The sequence below is a fragment of the Python bivittatus genome, unplaced genomic scaffold (assembly GCF_059951505.1).
Source record: "Python bivittatus isolate LINGU-HERP-01145 unplaced genomic scaffold, Pbiv_v1 ctg000020_np1212, whole genome shotgun sequence".
Taxonomy (NCBI): Eukaryota; Metazoa; Chordata; class Lepidosauria; order Squamata; family Pythonidae; genus Python; species Python bivittatus.
Window position 1 is genome coordinate 128,233,485 of NW_028277030.1, and position 20,686 is coordinate 128,254,170.

The window sequence follows — 20,686 nt, forward strand, 5'->3', positions numbered from 1 at the left end:
AGCAAATTCTTGGCAGGGAAGCTTTAGAGTGGTAGAAACCTATTCCACAGAAAGCATCAACTATAGCTCTTTCCTCACCTCTAACAATAAACAATGTAGAACAGAGTTTCTCAACCTTGACAACTTTAGGTTGTGTGGACTTTAACTCCCAGAATACCCCAGCCAGCATGGAGAATTGTTGGAATTCTGGGAGTTGAAAGCCCACGCATCTTAAAATTGTCAAGGTTGAGAAACACTGAGATAGAACCACAGAAGCCACTCACAGGGAAGAAAACGTTTGAGACATTGCAAGGCAAATTCAGATACAACATTAATTTACTACATCATCACAGAAGGTGGACACAGGAGTACCTTTTCATCTTCCCATGCTGTATTTAATCAGAACTTTAATCAGAAATAAGCCCCAATGAGTCGAATGGGACTTACACTCTGAGAAGAAAATATAAGATTGCAGTCTGGATTTTCAGTCTGTTGGAAGGACACATAATCCAGAATAACCAACTAGTTATGCCTGGGAGCTCATCATATTTAGCATGAAGGCTGTATATTATTTGCATATCAGGTCATTTGTGAATCATCCTTTGATTAAGAAAGACCCCCAATTAAACAGTACAATTCAGAGTAACCATTCCCCCAGATGTTAAACTAGAAGATTGACTTTTCATGTGATCTGGCAAGGTTCTTATGCTCACAGAGAGATCACATTTTGCAGCATCTATAACTGGCAGTTTCTGCTTATACAATGTGTACACTGGTATTTTGCATATTATCTTATTCTCACATATATTTTTGTCCCACATTGTGACCCAGTGAAGGTCTACAAAGCAATGTTCAGCAAAAGAGGAATGGAAATAGAATCACAAATGATGTACAACTAGAACATACTAAAAGCACTTGGTAACCATGTTAGACTATTGAAACAGGACAATAGTGATAACAACACTTTTGTGTAAACACATGATTAGCCAATTTTTAAAAGACTCTAAATCTCTATGGAATAAATATGTCCTCTGATGCCTAAAAATTAATAATGGAGAAGTTAGATTACTTTTTTAGGAATAAATTCTCTAACCTCAATACCAACACCAAAGAAGCACCATATAACAGTGCTTAAACTCTGTTTTGTGCTGCCAGAGAATTTGTGGATGTTATGATTACTGAACATAATCCTGTTTCTCTGCTCTGTATGATTATATCCAGAGCTTTTCAAACAAGACTATCCAAGAGAGCCAGAAGAACAGGGATACATGGAACTGAATTCTCTGAAGTATGTTGAGTATTCATTATATCTCAGATGTCATATCACTGTCCTACTTCAGAGGACCATTATTTGCATAACATAGGATACTATATCTCCCTACACCATGGGCAAGGGGGCCATTTTTAGCCCCCAGTGCTCCTCCTGATCATGCTGCTCAAATTCAGTGGCACAAGTGCTGATATTAATTCACAAAACTGCCAATTTTAATGCAAAAAAAGTGCAAAATAGGTAAGTTAAAACTCTATGAGGCTTAAGATATTTCTTTTGACCATAAACCCTCCTAAAGCCCTCTAAAACATAAAAAAGGTTCAGCCCTTTCCCCAGTGTCATCAACGCATCAACCATAGCCCTCCAGGACACCAAAAGAACAAGAAAATGGAAAAGGTGGTCTTAAGCTGCAATAAAGTACTTATCCTTAAGGTGTGGCTAAGCATTTTTTAATCAGCACAGGTACTTAATGAATAATGTGAACATCTTTCTCTTTAATTTTCATTTGCATCCTATCGATTTTGAGGGAATGCACTATATAGTGTGGGACCATAATTTTCTTAATGAAGAGGGAAAATCAATTCCGACCCTTCCAACATTTCAAAATTAAATTAGAAACATTTGTGTACTTGAAACGTCACTTAAGATTCACACCCCACCATGGTGTCCTCCTCCTCTATTAGCACATTGATGGTTTCCCATTGTATTCACTTATCCAGCACTACCTTGTGTAGGAGATACTCTAGAGAAGTGGCACAATGGTCTTATTCTCCACCAGATTTCCACCCTTTTCTTATGTGTGTCACACATAAAAAAAAAGGCAGAGCTTCGATCACCCTGTCATGACTGCCATCTTGATTTTTTTTACCAGACCTTGTGAACACCCCTGCAAACTTTTCATAGGTTTGGGACTCCATAGTTATCTCCATGTATGCATTAGATGCTTGCCAGAAAGCTACTGCTCTCTTCTTCATAGGTTTAAATTCTATGCAATGGGTATGAGACCATGCACAACAAGGTCACAATGCAGAAGAACCTTCCATATAGGATATTAGATTATTTGCTCATCAAGCTCCATGGTGTCTGCTGTGTTTGGTAGCTCCTTCCCAGGACCTCAGGCAGAGAAGCCTTTCAGTTTAGTGAGTCAGGGTCCTTTTAACAGAAAATGCATTGATTGATCCCAAAAGCTTCTGCATGCAATGTATGTTTTTTACCGCTAAGCTCCAACCCTATAAAAAGAACGAAAATGGAAAAATACAGGTAATTATTTCCTAAATACAGATTCCAGTAAATAGGGTTTCTGCTGAAAAATAAGACATAGTCCTAGCCAAAACAATGCTAGAAATGTTATGTATTTACTAGGAAAGACTTTGGAATAAGAAATTCTGCTGGAACTAATTCTAAGCAACAGGGAGAAATTGGTCAAAGAAGTGAAGGTTACTGGAACCTTGAGAGAAAGTGGCCATGTTAATTTTATCTTTCAGCTCATGATATCAAAAGAAGAAGGGATAGAGAATAGTCAGACTTGAATACTGGATTTCAGAAGAGGGAATTCTGATGAACTCAGATGAAAGTTAGGCTGGATCCAAGGGTTTTAAATCCTGAGGAAGAATGTTATCCAAGAAGGATAAGAAATCCTGTGATACTAAAAGACAAGTGCAAACCATTCCTACTAGAAAAAATTGAAGATATCTAGAAAGACCAATCTGGATATGTACAGAGCTTTCTAAAATGCCAGAAAGAAAGAGGGACATGCATAGAACATGGAAGGAGGAGCTAAAGACGGATACAAGGCAGTCATCAGAAACTGTAAGAATTGTGTCAGATGAAAGTGCAGAAGGATCTGAAGCTTGCAAGAAATGCTCAAAAGAACAGACTTTGGGGGCGTACATCAGAAACAAAAGGATAGGCAAAGAGGCTGCAGGTCTATTGCAAGGAGAAAGGGGTGAATTGATAAAAGGTGGTGGTGAGAAGGCAGAACATCTTAATTTGCATTTTCCTTCCACAGTATTTTCTCTCAGAAAAGAAACAAAGCCCTAACTGGCCACCATTGCCCCACAATTAGAAGGAGGAGGAAACTGAAGCTCAGGATCTAGGCCAGATGAATTATATCCTAGGGTGATCACTGAACCAGTAATTGAGAATTCCGGCAGAACTGGTGAAATCTGGGAAGACTAGAGGAGATCAAATATTGTCCCTACCTTTAAAAAGAGAAGAAGAAGGACTGAGAAATTATAAACCATCAGCTTGAAGGCTATACCAGGTAAGGTCCATGAGTAGATTTGTAAACTGCATATATGTGAGCAGTTGGATAGGAATGCAGCAATTAATAAGAACATAAGTTGTTACAAATAGGTAATGCCAAACTAAATTTATCTCCTTTTTTGACAGAGTTATTAGCTTATTAGATTAGGAGAAATGTCATGGACATAGTTTACCTTGACCTTAGCAAAGCATTTGATGAAGTCTCTCATGATATTCTCATTAATAAAATGGTAAAACATGGTCTAAATGATACAACTGTTGGACAGATTCATGACTGGCTGAATGACTACACCCAGTATTCGTCAAAGGCTTCACATCATCTTGGAAAGTAGGACTGGATGAAGTGCTGTGCTGTTCAACAGTTTAATGAATGACATGGATGAAAGGCTTGAGATGATGAGTCTCAGATTTGCATATGACACAAAACTTGGAGGAGAGAAGAGAGAAGAGAAGAGAAGAGAAGAGAAGAGAAGAGAAAAGAGAAGAGAAGAGAAGAGAAGAGAAGAGAAGAGAAGATAAGAGAAGAGAAGAGAAGAGAAGAGTTTTAGATAGGCTTAAACATGGCCTGAAACAGGATAAAATTGAACAGGAAGAAATATAAAGCTCAGCGTCTGGGGAGAAAAAAAAAAGACCCAAAGAAATGATGAAAGAGACCTGATCTGGCAGTAGTACATGTGAAAAGGATCTAGGTGTTCTGATAGATCATAAGATGAACATGAGATAACAGTGTAACGTAGCTGCTGAAAAAGGAAAAGTATGTTTTGAGGTATTAACAAGAGTGGAGAGTCCAATTCCTGGGACTTATCCACTCTATGTTGCCTTAGTCAAGCCCTAGTACTTGAGCCCAGTTCTGGACACTGTAGTCCAAAATAGACTTTGATAAAGTAGAACAAGATAAAAGGAGTGCTTCCAATACAGTGAGAGGACTAGAAACAAGTTCTATGAGGAACGGTTAAAAGAACTGAATATGTTTAGCTTGCAGAAGAGAAGACCGAAAGGAGATATAATAGCAGTCTCCAGATACCTAACATTTTGTCATCTAAAGGAGGAAGCAGGTTCAGCAGGTTGAAATGACAGGGATGTAGATGCAGGTTAGATATCATGAGAAATTTCCTGATGGTGAGAATTGTCAATAGGTTTCCTCATCGTGGTATGTTCCTCTTCACAGAAGGTCTTCAAGCAGAGGCTGGATAACCATTTGATACAGTGGATCCTATATTAAGCAGGGGGTTAGGCTAGATGATTTCTGGGATTCCTTCCAAATGTTATGATTCTAATTTGCTATGCATACTAGCAACAAAGTTGATACAGTAAAGCAATATAGACAGACACAAGTTTAGTCAGTACTACCGTTAATCCCGCCAATGTTTATGAGATGGATATAGTTTTTACCATGATGAATTATAGAATGACTCTAATAACCAAATATCAGTAAACATAAACATGACATATTTGTACATATTTGAAAAAAGTACATGTTACAGAAAATGACAACATACATTGGCATTGCAACTAAAGGTGTAATTTGGAGAAAAGGAGAGATTAAGACCTGGGGCATCGGTTCTGAACTGAAATTCAGAAGAAATACAGAAAAAGGTACATCTGGTCTAGCTGGTAATATAAATTTAAAAGAACTTACTTGTTCTTTCTGTTCTGTTCTTTTATATGCTAGTATTTTTTCCTAACTCCTCTGTGTCTGCTGCCTGCTATCAGTCCTGATTTGCGAATAAAACAGTTTTGCTACTTGCTATGTCACATGGTGAACTAGAGCCAAATGATGTGAACAAGTTATTAACACTTCAAGGCTGACCCTGCCCTCTTTCCCAGAATGCTCCTGACGTCCTTATTGATTGGATGTATGTCACTTTTTGTCACCTGGGAATTAACAATGTGATGTTTTATTTGACCATTTATCTCTTTAGCCAAAGTGGTGCAATCTCTTTGACCTTTTAAAATGTTTATGACAAGGTGTTTGCTGTTAATTGCTGATATAAAAAGCTGAAAACCACAGAGTTAGACCAGATATCTGTAATATGTTGTTCACACATATGTTGATAACTGAAAATAGTGTATTTCAGCTAAGAATTTCAAAAAAAGATTTTTTTCCCAAGGATGGGCACAGTTATGTAAGGGAGCAGACTTTTAATGTAGTATTTATTCAACTTTCAGCCTACACTTCAAATCTCAGGGCAGCAGAATGTGTGTGTGTGTTGTGGTATAATTCAATTTATTTTAATTTAACCCACAATTTTTAGGCTAAATCTGTATATTATAGTGTTAAATTTATTTTCTGGATTTTACTTTTAATATCGCGCAGTTGTACAGTAAAGTAATTTCAGATTCTGGATTTAATGGTCTTAATAGAATTCCCTTCTATAGCTTAATTCAATTATTTCAGAATGTGATCAGTCATCCGCTCTACATTTGGGCACCCTACTATGCATTGCATTCCCCAAATCCTACACTTTTGTGGGATTACAGAGAGATGCAATCCTTGGCAGGGGAGAAGTGGTCGGTAAGATACTTGACTTTTTTTTTCTTTTGCATTCGCCAATTGTCCACTATCTTAAAAAAAATCTGAGCACATATGAGGGGACAGAGAAACTACAAATAATGTATTGCAAAGGTATTTTCATTCCACCTAGTTTAAGATCTAGGTAGAATTAAATACTGATTACAAAAGCAGTCTGGAACCTCCCTGTCTTTTCTCCCTGCAAATGTCCTGTATTAGTTTTACAAAGTGATTACATTATTGGGAATAATATACTGCATCTGTTAAAACTACAGTTGTTAATTGGTAGCCAGTTTTAATCAGTGAGGCTGCGAGTTAAAAGCATATTTTAAATTTCATTTGAAAATGACTAAATGCAGCTATAACTGGAAATTGAAAGCATTTCTAAATATGGGCTTCTTCCTTCAGTGAATAATGGGTTATGTTCACTAAATTGTATGTTGATACAGATTTTTTGTAACCACACTTTTTAATATATTCAAAACTAAATGAATGAATTATTGCTCAGAAAAATGGTTAATTCATTCACAACAGTTGTGTAAGTTTGGTTAAGCAAAGGAATTTGTCCAACAGCTTCATGGTCAACCAAAGATACAAAACCACCATTTAGTCCATACCGGGTCCCAGAAAAACAGCCCAAAAAGAAAAAAAGGGAAAGAAATGATCAGAAAGCCTACAGAAAAATGATAAATCAGGCTCAGTTTTCCCACAAATAGAGGCAATATCCCAAGTTAATAAATGAATATTGTCTGTCCAGCTCATTTAATGTGTTCCTTGGTTTCCTACATCAGCCACCTGACTATTCAGTTTCACACATCAACATGCTTATAAAGCAAAATGCACATCACTCAAAATACATCTTTTCAAGTAATGAGGCTTGGAGTAGACATATAAAAGTGCAGAGAGGCAAGACGATGTGATCACATTACAGAACTGCAAGGAGGTGACCAACCAAATCAACCTCCAATCAAGGATACTCCAGTATTCTTACACCAACAGTTACTGCTGGAATTCTCACTACACTGTAGATATGCTAGAGGCCCTTTTCTTCTTTGTTTGTAATAATCTCTATTAATTTGTGTAAAACAACCAGTCTTGTGGTCATGTTGGTTTGGAAAAGAACATCTTATTATATTGTGTGCCTTAACTGGTTTTTAAGGAGGAACAGTAACTCCTGTGCTCTGGTGTTTTATGTAAACATGCCTAGCACTGGATCATTAATCTTGAATGGACTGAAAGATGGGTATTTAAAAACCTTGCTGAGAAGCTGTTCCATCTGCTGCAGGCCTTTAGGGAACCCTGAAATGGCACTTCTACTTGGCACATAATGAAACTTACAGTTTTAACAGAGGATGATCATAAACTTGGCAAGGTGGAGCATGTGCCATTAAAACTAATAATAATTTTAAAAACCATTGGGATGAATGAAGGTTTTCTTTGCCTTATCAAAGGAGCAGCTCTGTGTGGCTCGCCCTGCTGTTTCTTTCCCACACTTGCCAGCCCATGCTCAGTGCTCGCTTTCTGGCTATTTTTCAAGGTCTGGCTTTGAGAGATTAGGCCAGGGGCACTCTGCTTCAGTCACATCTGCTGCTTTCCTGGAGGTCAATCACACTGTTCTCCATTCAGGACCAGAAGTGTAACGGAGGCCTTACAAAGGAAAACAATTATTCCAATTGAAGGTGCATCGATCCACGTCCTGTGGCTTGTGTGGCGGTTTGAGGATAGGATGGCTCTTGTGGAAGGGGGTGGGAGAGGAGGAAGAGAGATCAATTCCAAGGGTTGCTGAATCAGGAGAGAAACCAAGTTGCTTGACCAGTCTTTTTGTCCAAAAATGTGGCTGAAGCTTTGCAAAACAGCTGGTCCTGTCAGTTTGGAAAAGAACACTTTATGATATGGAGGGTCATAATAGTAAAAAAGGAAGAAGGATCAGCTAAGATCATCTCTGCTTATGCTGAAGCATATCAGAGTTCAAATCTCAGAAAGTTGGAAGGTTTCTTATGCATCATTTAGTTAGAATTTAATATCAGGCACACACTTCAAAGGTCTAGTTGTGTGTGGCTGTACAGTATTTAAAAGTGGATTGTTGGTTTCCAGTTGCCTTGAAAAAAGTTTGTCTGACAGGAAATATTCAGTATTCAGGGAATATCTGGAGAATATGTAGGTTAAAATTTGTAGAAGATCTTAGGGAGTAAAAATACGTGGTTCTGAAAGACCCTCAGCTGCACTGCAGAGGCCAGAGTTTGCAACTGGATGAATGTTTCATGCTGGTAGCCTCTCAGATTGGGTCCCTGGGCTGTTTTTTAAGTTCTTCCCAATCTGAAGCTCCTGGAAATTATGAACCCAGTATCAACCAGAAATGCATTCACTTTTGCTTCCATGTGCCATATGGGTCTGCCTGGGGGCTAAATAAAATATGAGATAGCAGGTGAATAACACTCACCTTTCATCCATGTGATGCCATCACAGCCACTTGTGTTTTTTATGCATTTCAACCTACTGCAAAAGCTACACTGCTATATGTGTTTGAGGCATGGATAGAATTTTATTTATTTATTTATTTATTTATTTATTTATTTATTTATTTATTTATTATGCCACCCAACTCCCCCAAAGGGTGACTCTGGGTGGCTCGCTTATTGGAGCATGTGCCACCTCTGTAAGTCAATATGCGTGTAATGTATGTATGTATGTATGTATGTATGTTGTTATTAAATGTAGAGGCTGCCTGACTCCAGATAACTCTAGATGGCTTTAAAAGTAATGAAACAAGGGGAAAAGATCATGCACGTCCAAAAGGAGCAAACACAACACTCCAAAGAATAGAACAACGGAGGTTCAACAACTATCCCACTCCCAGGCCTGGGAGCAAACCAACTTTTCAAAGACTTTTCGAACATCACCAGGGTGAGACCCCTCTAGGGGGATGCTTTTCCAGAGGGTAGGCACCATGACAGAGAGTTTGTCTTGCATAGCCTGCTTCTTTTTGCATTGCACTCACCTAGTTCATACAACGAAGCTATCAGTGCAACAAGGAGCTTTGTTTACCAGTTTGTTGCAGAACCTGATGCTGATTAAAGCTGAGAGGGAGTGACTGGCCCAAGGTCATCTAGTTGGCTTCTGTGTCTAAGGGAGGAGTAGAACCTTGGTCCCCCCTGCACTTTAATTGCTACACCACACTGGCTCGTATTATGGTAGAGAACATGTATTGTACATGTTCACCAAAGACTGACTTCTTTATTACAACTTTTTCATTTTCTGTGTTGTCTGGAATTCTGGAAGTTGTAGTCCTAACTTCTTGAAGGGCAGCAACTTCTAGAAGGCAGCTCTAGCACTTGTGGGAATATTGGTGCCAAGGTAGACATGGATGATAGCATAGCAAAATTATGCTTGCATTAATCTGCCCTATTCTGTCAACCCTACACTTCACCTGCCCCTAGTACCAATGCTTTATAATACTTTAAAAGCATAGCTGCCAAGAAAAAGGTAGTGGTTTCAAGAAAAAGTGAGAAAGAAATATTGAGTATTTACAACGTTTTCCAGCACATGTTGGAAGGAGTTGCAAAAGCTTCAGTGAAAGACACAAAAGATAGCCAAATGTCTTTGAATTAAAAGGTTTTATTCCCCTCTTATTGCAGAGGGGTGTGGCTCTGAGATTTCCATACATAACATTTTTAAAGATAATTTACAACAAAAGACATATTCAAGACTGCACCATTGGTTTATAGTTCCATGTCTTTATCTAACTCTGTCCATTTCAAATGTTAGTTAGCCTGTATGAAAAAAATAATTACAGTCAACAACGCTGCTGTCAAAGTGCTCATCATCAGTTCTGTTAATGAACCTTTTAAGAGAAACTAATTTGGGGACTTTCTAATCTATATTTGCTGCCAAGAAAGGTAGAATAAAGAAACTATGAACATCTTCATAACAACCCAAATGTCATTTGTCATTGGGCAAAAGATACTTAAAAATGGATTCATGTTTATCTCTTGATGAAACGCAGATAAGATAAAATACCTATAAATAGAAAACAGCACCATGGTGAATTTTTGGATACTAAGATAAATAAGACGACTTCTGGAAGCATTTCAACTGCTTTATTTCTGTGGAGAAGGTGTTCTAAAAAATGGGCAACATAACAGGAAACCCCCCCCTTGGTTAAAGTGAATAATCATATGATGTGGTGCAAGCAGAAGGCCCTTTTGATGGTGATCATAGTTGTTAGTAGCTGATGTACTAGGCAAGGACTGCACCCATTCAGGCCTCGAATGACAATAATCAATTATCTATCTGGTCCTTCTGGAGGGAAGGAGACCCTGTCCAGGACAAGCAAGCTACCTATTGCCCAAATCTAAGAACTATTCATTCACATGATCAGTCTCAGTTTATTGGCCTCATCCCACTTATTGCTGCATCCAGCTATTGATCAGGACCTGTACAGCATCTCCTGGAGAAGGTGTAATAGAGAAATAAAGATAGGGGTCACCAACAACCTGGTAGCCTTGTGCTTCAAATCTCCTCCCAACAAATAGGGTCCCATATATCAAACAATGGAAGGAATATGCTACATTGTAAATAGCTAATTCAATAATGGAAAATATTTTTGTCTTTTAACTTTAGGACATAAAATTTTAACAGAATGATTGTGATGCCAAATATAGATACATTTTGGAATGGCTGTATACCCATTTAGTTTTTCTTTCTTTCCTTTACCCCTCACCAGATTTGCTATCTTGTGACCCCAAGCTGAAGAGTTGCTGAACCTAGGAGAATGAAAACTATAACATCTCTCATGGATAACACTTCAACAAACCATCCTAAACAAGAACAACAACTTGACAGTAGACAGATACAAAATTTTGAGTCTATCTCTCCCTAAGAGGGTTAGGGTGCTTATATGTTGTTTGACAAAACATTAATATGCTACTCAGGCACCAGAACAGTAAAGATCAGCCCTGCTTTGAAGGTAAACGTTTTTAAGTCACTGGCAGGCACCCAACAGGGTATGTATAGGGGAGACAGCTGACCAGAGACAAGGCCAAAGAACTGATAATTTCTGCTCAGAAAGTGGGACTTTGCCTGCCACCTTGTCTGGCAGTGAAAATAGTAGAGAGGTTACTCAATAATTTACATGCAGCCCTCTATACATCCAAGTATATATAAGTGATGCATTATTCTCCCATCTTGAGCAAGTGAAATTGATTGTGCAGTGCTATATCTTCCATTTACTGCCTTTATCATTATTTATAACTTGTGCTGAGTCTGAGGTTCTGTTGAACCAAGCAGGCCATCCGTCAAGGTGCTGAATTGCGATTTTCTGATATATATATTCTGAAGGCTACTTCAGCAACCATTATTTGACCTTTACATCACTCGCTGTATTTGGCCAATACCAAAGTTGTAAATATGAATTAGGAGCTACAACCACAATGCAATCATTTGTACAGTAATCAATTTTTCTTACTATTTGAATCATCGGGCATTTTACAAATGAAATGAGTTGGAGAAACCTAGTAAGTGGTTCATTATAAAGCATGAAATTAGGACTGAGTGTTTAATTTTATTTTCTCTTAATTTCTCCTTTTGACTTCTCTATTTATGAATACAGCAAAATATATGTATCACTTTTTTGCACATTTTCTTAATGTGTGCATTTTTATGCACTTTTTCTAGAGTGTGCATTTGTTGGCAAGCAACTTTACTGCAGGGAATTGTGACATAAATATTTCTCTGGATACAGATTTTAACCTATTTTTCACCAATATTCATATTTTTGTGAACATTTTTTGAGTTGCATAGCATGTCACAAAAATTTGGAAAAGTATAGATTTTGCACACACATGCATTATGGATTTATTCAGCAATTCTTAGATCATTTTACCAAAAAGACCAGTGGACCAAATTTCTAATCTACATATACTCAAAATTATTGTATCTGTCAAGAGTGCCTTTCAGCCAGAAATCTCATGCCTTGAAACATAAGCCTTGTAAGTATGTTATTGTTATTGCTGTTATCTTTATTTCAATATATATTCAGACATTCTGCCCATGAGGCACTTCACAACTAACAAACTAAAAGAAAATTGAAACAATTGAAACCAAACAAAAATAGTTAAATTATTATTAACTTAACTTAAAAGGCCTGGCTGAGTACTCTAGTGACCTTATGATTCATTGGTGGTTTGTAAGTCAAGTCACCCTCACTTGTCCCACAAATGTTTAAAGAGGAAAGAGAGTACTTTTCTTTTATATTGATTTTCTTTGAATTAGCTCTACAAAATAAAGTTTATAAAATGGTCTTCCACATTTCACAGTCCTATTTGTTATGACATGAAGGTATAATTTTGGGGAGTTTTACACGTTGGAGCAATTTTGGTAATGTTCAGGAGGAGGCCAACTTATTACAGCTCTTTGACAATTTATCTGACTGAAACCATTGTACTGTTCAGTTTCATGAGGTAGCTTGAGGAAAATGGTGGTCACACAAAAACATGTCCCTTCCTCCCTGGCATTGATATTTGACTGACAGTTACAGTTTCCTCTGATAGGTTTAGGAGAAAGCTTTCCTAGAAGGCCCAGACCACACAAGAAAAGGAAGGGAAGGAGATTTATAACAGGAACTGGGGACAGCCTTTTGCAAAGTGAGAGGGCAGGGATGTCTTGTGACCTACAGATGTCCCCTAACTGCAATGGAAGCTCCTGAAATTACATGGCCAAAATGTGTTACTTTCCTGTGGCTCTCAGGGGCTGAAATGTTTTTTTAAACAAATGAAACCTCTGTCCACTTCTATGAGAGGTAATGACAGGATGTTTGGTTCTATCTTTTGGAGAAAGCAGGTTTCTTGCATTTTTGGCAACTCTGCCAGACAAAAATAAAAAAGAGGGAGAAAATAGCTTTTCCTGGCTTGGTGCTAAAATGATACAAAATATTTTGTAATTCTGCTAAATTATTTTTACAGGCAAATTATTTTCTAGCAGATGCAGTAGTTTTGTCAGGGAGAAAAGTAACAATCACACTGTTTCTTGTGTCCTTGAAAATATAGGCTGCCCATGCTGAAGAAGGCCTGAACAAAAAAGAAAGTACTCTGAACTCATCACATGCCATATTCAAGTGACCACATACATTCATCAAAAGATCCAATGCAAGCCCTCATATGGAGCAATATACACAAATAAGCTGAATATATATCAGCTGGAACTCCGTGAAATGCAAAACACATGTATGTTTGCAAGCATAGAACATTCTTATAGGTCAGTAGTATGATGTGCACTACTAATGACAACCTCCATAGTTGACTAGCTTCCAGAACGTAAGAATTAATGGTACCGCTCTTTTCACTCTGTTTTCATCAGATCTCACTGGATGTATTCTCCCCATTTCTGGGCATCACAGTAACTCCATTCAAGCATGCAAAAAGCATACTAGTGGTGGCAGCTTCTCCCTTCCTTAGTCATGCTGGTGTCATCAGTGAAGAGCTAGTCTTAATGAGTACAGCACAGCTGCTAGCTGCGAGAGGACTTGACATGTATATGTAACATGCCAGAACTTCTACATTAGCTGAAGCCACAATAGTGTGGGGTTCAGGATTGTGTGGAAACCTTTGTGTGTTCAGCTCTATACACAGAAGCTTCCTAGTGTTAATCATTGGACTATGCACACTGACATCGCAGTCAGTAGCACAATTTTATAAAGGGGAAGGTTGCTCATTCCTCCTCACATGATGTGTGAGGACACATTACCAAGTACCACTTCTTGGTAATGTCTGAATAAGCTGAATAAGCTAGTTCAAGAAGGGTAGTGTCAGTGAATCCAGAGAAGGGCAACAAAAATGATTAGAGGCCTGGAGACCAAGGGAAGGTAGAAGATGGACTTGTTTAACTTGGCAAAGAGAATAATCTCCACAATCTTAATGGAGCATGCATATGATGGAGCACATGTGTTCATCATTCCCCCAGATAAAAGAATTTGAAACAGGGCTTCAAAAGATGATTTAGACTAAACACGAGAAAGAGCCGCCAGATTGTGTGAGCTGTTGAATAGAGAAATCTTGGTGTAGTGGATTCTTTTCCTTTAGAAGTTGTTACACAAACACTATAAATCAGGAATTTTCTAGTCGCAGATTTTCTGTACCTTCATGGAATGAACCAAATGATCTTTGAGGTTCCTTTGAGGTACCAGATTCAAAAAATCTGTGATGGGCTGGAGCCATAGAAATGATGATATTGCTTCCCTTTACACATTCATATACAATGGTATGATCTTGTGAACAGGTTTTATGATGGTTAGTTAGATGTTAATTCTAAAAATGATATACTAAAATAGTCCCTTTTTAAAAAATAAAAATTTTGCTTTCCTGTGGAATGGCACTTTCAATTGTCCTACTTAAGGTCCACTTAACTGATCCCCCCTTCTCCACTTTGTAAATTAAATTAATAGACAGCAAACAGAAAAGGCACCTCACAGTTTATCTATTCTGTAAGTATAGATTTCTAGCTCTTTATTCTTCCCATCACACCTATTGCTATTTGCTCTGCTTAAAAGAAAAGAGGATCAAGTACTGAATAAATAAGTACATTAATACATTTATAAATAAAATGGTAAGAGCTGAAGGTCATCTGTGCAGTTGTTCCAGTCAGCAATCTGTGTGACTTTAACCCTGTGGAGGAAAAGTAATTACCCTTTGGCTTTTCTTGACCTCAACTAACCTTTTCCAAAGGACTAGAGAAAATAAAAGGCTGACCAATTGCTTGCCCTTTGCTGCCCCATGTTTAACCCTCTCCCACAGAGAATTCCCCCCTCTCCATGTGGAAATGTTACCATGGAAATATTATTGGGTGAAGAAGAAACCCATTATAATTAATAATCATTTATTTGAAGATACCCATATAACCCACTTAAGAACATACAAGTTGCCTTATCTTTAATATCAGAAGGAGAGAACAGGACAGAGAAGAAGGAAAGAAAATCAACTAAGAATAAAAGAGAAAGCAAGGTTTCTTTCAAAACTCTCAAACTATTGTGTGGTCAAGGCTGAGATGCTTTGCAAGAGATAAAAGAGTTAGAAACACGTTGTGACCCACCAATAAAGTGACCAGTAGCTATAGTACTGTTAAGGTATCCCTCATTGCTGTTTTTTTACCTTTAGAATTAAAAAAAGAGTAGGGCAAAACTTGTCAAAGACCCTCAGTCTTTACCTCTTCAAACAATTTATTTCACATTGTTTTCTCAGTCAAGATTAAACACTAATACTTAGTTACAGAGGCTACTTCTGTACATTAAAAAGTTTTAAAAATGTTTGTACACAATTTTGATACTGCAGATATTTTGTTTGGGATATGTTGATTCAATTCTTAATTAAAATACACCACAGAGCATAATATCAAAATATAATTTCCAATATTGCTAACATTACTTCAAAATATTCCTAACATCTAAGGCTAAAATTCAAGAAATTCCTTATAGGCATTATCAAAGGGCTTCCCCCACAATGATATACAGGACTGTCAGTTGATCAGATCAATAATCTGGCATGCCCTTAATAAAGCCTGACATATAGAAATCAGCAGGTGAAACTTTCCATGAAGTACTGGCAGATATTAATCATCTACTGTTGCCTACACACTGAATTTCTATTAAAGGCAGAACTACAGTGGCCAGATGAAAAGCTGAGGATCCTACTTGTCAAGTTGGACCTGGAATCTAAGGAGATCTCTTAGCAGAAAATGATCAAGAAGGAGGATAGGCACACAGTCAGATTGCTGAGATCATATTCCCTGACATCTGAAAGACTAGAAGAGTGTGGACTGAATGGTTATGTTCCCACAACAAGCTTAACTAGGTCAGTTGAAAACTTGATGGTTGCATACCTGCAACAGACTAAGTTTAAGCAGATTTAACTTTTGTTGGATTTGTGTGGCTGTGTATATTGTATGAATCCAGCCCTTTTAATTAGTTTATGATTCAATATATTGGGAAAATCTAGAAAATGCATTATTGCAGAACTCAGTTAAGTGTGTTGTGTAAATGTATGCTGCTTACATGCATATCTAAATTGCTGACTTCCCCAATCACCACACAGTGCTCAAAAGAGATGACAATCAAAGCCTAAATCAAATATAATAAGTTGTGTTATATTGAATCAGATGATTGGTCAAGATAGCTCAATATCACACACACCAGTCTTTCACTATGTGGAACCCTCAAGTTGTTGTGAATTATATCTTCTATCAGCTGCATAAGAATGCTCAATAGCCAGGGATGTTGGAGATGGTAGTATCAAGCTCTTGGAAGTTACCATGTTGAGGAAGGCTATTCAATACAGTCTAGCAACAACTCTTCAGTGGCAGTGATTTTTCGAGAATTACCTTGGGATGCTGGGAATTATACCTAGAATTATTTCCATGAAAAGATGTGCTCTCTCTCTGATCAATCTGCTAAAGTGTGCAGCATTTGCTTGGCAGCACAAGTTGTCTCATGTTGCAAGAGGCAACTATAAACTAAACGCTTGTTAGTGAAAAAACGAAGACACCATCAAGAATAAAGGAGGCAGGTAGATACTTAAAAGTTCAGCTGCTTATCTGGAAACTATAGATGAGGTAAGTCTGTGCAGAGTCACTTAGATTCACTTCAATAAAAAGATTTGTGCCCTGGAGGCAATGTCATTATTTTCATCAAATGAAGAGACAAAGTGATTCACTTTGATGAAGGTCTCTCTTAGCTTTATTCCCCAATGTGGGATTAAAATTCTGGGCAGCTTTATCTCACCCTTCAAGGGGTGCCTGCAGTTGCTGAAGCTACCCAGCCTGGAAGACCTTCAGTGCATGAGCAGAGGGACTGTGCAGGCTCCTGGGAAAATACAAAGCACATCAACCAACTCAGTCACTTTGCTTCATTCTTGTGTCATATTTATGAAGCAGCTTCAAGGGGCTGCTTTGCTCAAACCTTCATAGAAGGAAGGCATTCACTGGAAGCTTCACAGTACCCTATTCTGTAAACTGGTTTCCAGCCTAGCTATCTTTTTGATAGTTCCTCTCTTGCTCAGCACTATGAGTGCTGATATTGTTGGACAGCTCCTCTGACTAGTTCAGAAGGCCAAAGTGGGAAGTTAAATTTCCAAGTCAGTTTTCCTAGAGGAACTCAAGTTTGCTTATGGAGAGTATGAAACTCCATTTTAAAGTCTTCTGCACTGAAGCCTTTGAAATCCAAAATCGGTAGACCTGTATTAATGAGAACTAGAATGAAGATTTATTTACATGTTGCCAGCATACCTGTACCATGCTAATAGACTTCATCATTTTATTTGTGGTAATGCAACAGTAACAATTTAGATTTCCTTTTTTATAGCAAAGGATAAGGCATTCACATTGATATATAATTCTATCATAATTACATAAATACAAAAATACATAGCATTTTCCATGCACTTTAAACCAAATATAACGTAACAGTATATACACAGAGGCCCCAGTTTTGTTTTGTTTTTTTAAAAAAAACAAAATCAAAAACAGGAGAAACAGGTTGTGGAAGTGTCCATTTGAAATGGAACATCACAGGAAGGGTAACTTGACTCCTGCTTTTCCAGATGTTTTCCAAAACAACTTCAAGCTCAAATCAACTCTCGTAATTCCCTAAAATTGGGTCTCCTGTACCCTTTCTATTTGTTTAAAGTTTGGGCAAATTTCATCTCATTCTTCTGGAAAAAAGAATTACAGCAATTCATCTTTCTCCCATGCTGGTTAGCAGTAGCTGAAGATCTGGCTTCAGAGCGTGCTGTTACTTGAAACTGGCTGCCTCTGCCAAGATCCAAGTCAAAGTGGGCCATTCCTGAAGTTTTAATTTGGGCTTGAAAAGAATCTTGTAGTTAGTGCAAACCCTGTCCCTTTGGAATTGACTCGAAGGAACTTCAGTAATATACTGCCTAAAACATATCTAAATTACAAAGGTCACATTATGCTTTATAAAAGTGTGATTTAAGCTGATTATTTTTATTTTGAAGCTAAAGTCTCCATGGAGCCCAGGCCAGATTGAGCCCCTGATCCAGTAAGAGCCCCATATCAACTTCAATTTTCTTCAACCATGAGCTTTGCCCTAGAAAATGCTATACTGTACGTTGTGAAAAGGAAGGGGGGGAAAAACAGTTGGGGATGTTTTAGGAAGGAAACTGATGCCCTGATCTAGATTGGTTTATTTATTTATCAATCACATTTATATTCCATTTTTCCTCCAGAGGCTCAAGGCATCATATGCAGTTCTTGTCTCCTTTTATGCTCACAACAACCCTGTGAAGTAGGTTGGACTGAGGGATTCTGATTGGCTGGCCCAAAGAGTTTCAGGAAAGATTGGAGATTTGAACTTGGGTCTCTGCATTACTACATCACATTGGATCTCACATTTCCATCATTATCATTATCATCCCTGATTAGATGTAGGTTGGTAATATAAATGTGTAATTGTGTCTAGATACAACATTAAATCCATAACAGGACAGTGGCTAAAAACAATAGAAATTGAAGCAGGATAAAAACAGCAGCCTACCAGAATATGAGTAGTTGAAGTATATTGGAGTGACAAATATTTAAATCTGAAAGCAGAACACGCTGGTTAAAATGCCTTACTTTAAAAAATGCATCTGTCCATAACAGGGGAGCCACCACATAGAAGGCCCATCTTCTAGTTACCTCTTATCTAATCTCACAGGTGGGTGATCTGGAAAGTGGCCTTAGAAAGGCAAGCAATGCTCGTCTGAAGCAAAAGTGAAGTGAAAAGCACTCTCACTTTTCCTAAGACTTTACAATACCTTTAAGTGCATTTGCTTGGGTTCCCACCTGACACTGAAAACAGCCAAAGGAGAAAGAGAAATTATCTTCTTTCTTGCTTTTAAGCAACTTACTCCAAAGAAGGAAAAATCTAACTAAACAATTCCCGAATTACTTAACTTGGACATGAAGTTAAGAACATCTGTTCTAAATGTAGCTATTTGTTTATAAGTAAATCATATAGAGAGAGCCATTTTGATGTGGTGATTAAGGCACCACGCTAGAAACCAGGAATCCATGAGTTCTAGTCGCACTTTAGCCAGCTGGCTCACCTTGGGCCAGTCACTCTCTCTCAGCCCTAGGAAGCAGGAGGTGAGGGCAACCACCTCCAAAATCTTGCCAAGAAAACTGCAGGGACTTGTCCAAGCAATCATCAGGAGCAACACTGACCCCAAAGCACACGTGCGCGCATGTGCGCGCGCACACACACAATCAATCATATAGAAAAATCTGTCCAATAATTTGCAAGCATCCTGCACAATCAGGAATTTTAAAAAATCCCCTAAATGCCAAAACAGTTGATTCCACTGTTACAGAAAAAAATCCCTTCAGGAAAATGTAAGAATTTCTGATCATTGCAGTATAAGCCACCTCACTATGAACTATTACCTATGATAGTTTTCAGCACCGAACAGGACATAAAAGCATTTTTGATATTCTTGGGAGTTCCCCCTCCTACCAAGACAAATAAATGAAGTCTAACATAAATTGTAGATTTTGGTCATGATTTGAAACACAAGCCTGAAGATGATTCTTACGGAGAATTCTTAGCCCATCTTTTCTTTAGCAGTGGGGTTTTGTGAGCAGTTATTGGCTAAAATGTGAGAAGGCAAAGTGAAACAGGAAAGGTATAACCCTGTGCATTCTACCTTCTATAGCAGGTCAGATAAAGATTTGGAAGATATGTTTGTACAAATGCTAACTTTGGTTGGTGTTAACTTTGGCTACCCTTCTTGTGGTTTAGCATATTGTCTGAACATTGTCTTTTGATTAATTTATGATTCAGTGTATTATGCAAATCCAGAAAATGGGTTTAATCAATAAGACAGGCTGTAGGGCTAATTTCTGTGAAGACATGTATAGGATGGTTCTGTCAATCACATAATCTATTAGCTGATAATTTCTACAAAATAGTAAAACAATAAATAACCATTTTAGTAATTGCCTACATATTGGAACCATATCAGCCAATAGGTTTAATTTACTGAGAGCAGCAAAGTTGATCATTGATAAAAATTGGGAAAATGCGAGGAGTGTACATGGATAAAAACTTCTGGCAATAAATGTAGTTATTAAAAAGTGACTGAGTCTGAGGAACAGAAGATGTGAAAAATAAGGTCTATGGACTGAATATTAGTGAATAAAGTAGGGTTTAGAAATAGATGTGTATTCATGCTTTACTATGTATTAATAATGAAATGAATTACTTTAATTACTTTGCTTTTCTACTGAAGAATTGGTATAAAGTGTTTTTATATTTGTTGGTATGAAGATTATAAAATTACATCATACAGTGCTAAACCAGGATTTTTAATAATAGTTTATTGGACAGACCATAATTGCCTGAGTTAAACATGGTGCTATTTATTTATCTTTCCAATTTTTAGGCCGCTTCACAAAATTAAAATTAAAAACAGAAAAACAACCCACATTGTATTAAAAAATCACAACTGACCCAAGGGAACGATGGAAAAAATAACCTCCCATAACACCCCCAGCCTGTGAGACAAGCCAAGGCCTGAAGGAACAGTGAGGCTGAGTGAATTTCTGCCTCTGGTCCCACTAAATGACATTGCTTAATTGAGAGGCCCCAAAGCAAGCCAACTCTCCATGATCTTACAGGA

At 37.7% G+C, this 20,686-nt stretch overlaps 1 long non-coding RNA gene across 3 annotated transcripts in view; it reads right to left on the minus strand.

Annotated features, from left to right (window-relative positions):
• The window catches only part of LOC148217179 (uncharacterized), a 45,906-nt gene extending 40,582 nt beyond the window's left edge, over positions 1 to 5,324 (minus strand). The window contains exon 1 of one of the 3 annotated variants that reach the window (XR_015797645.1): positions 5,154 to 5,324. This is a non-coding gene — a long non-coding RNA (uncharacterized LOC148217179). The remainder of the gene's footprint in view (positions 1 to 5,153) is intronic. The other 2 variants (XR_015797647.1, XR_015797644.1) reach the window with 2 other exon arrangements.
• Between the last annotated feature and the right edge of the window lie 15,362 nt (positions 5,325 to 20,686).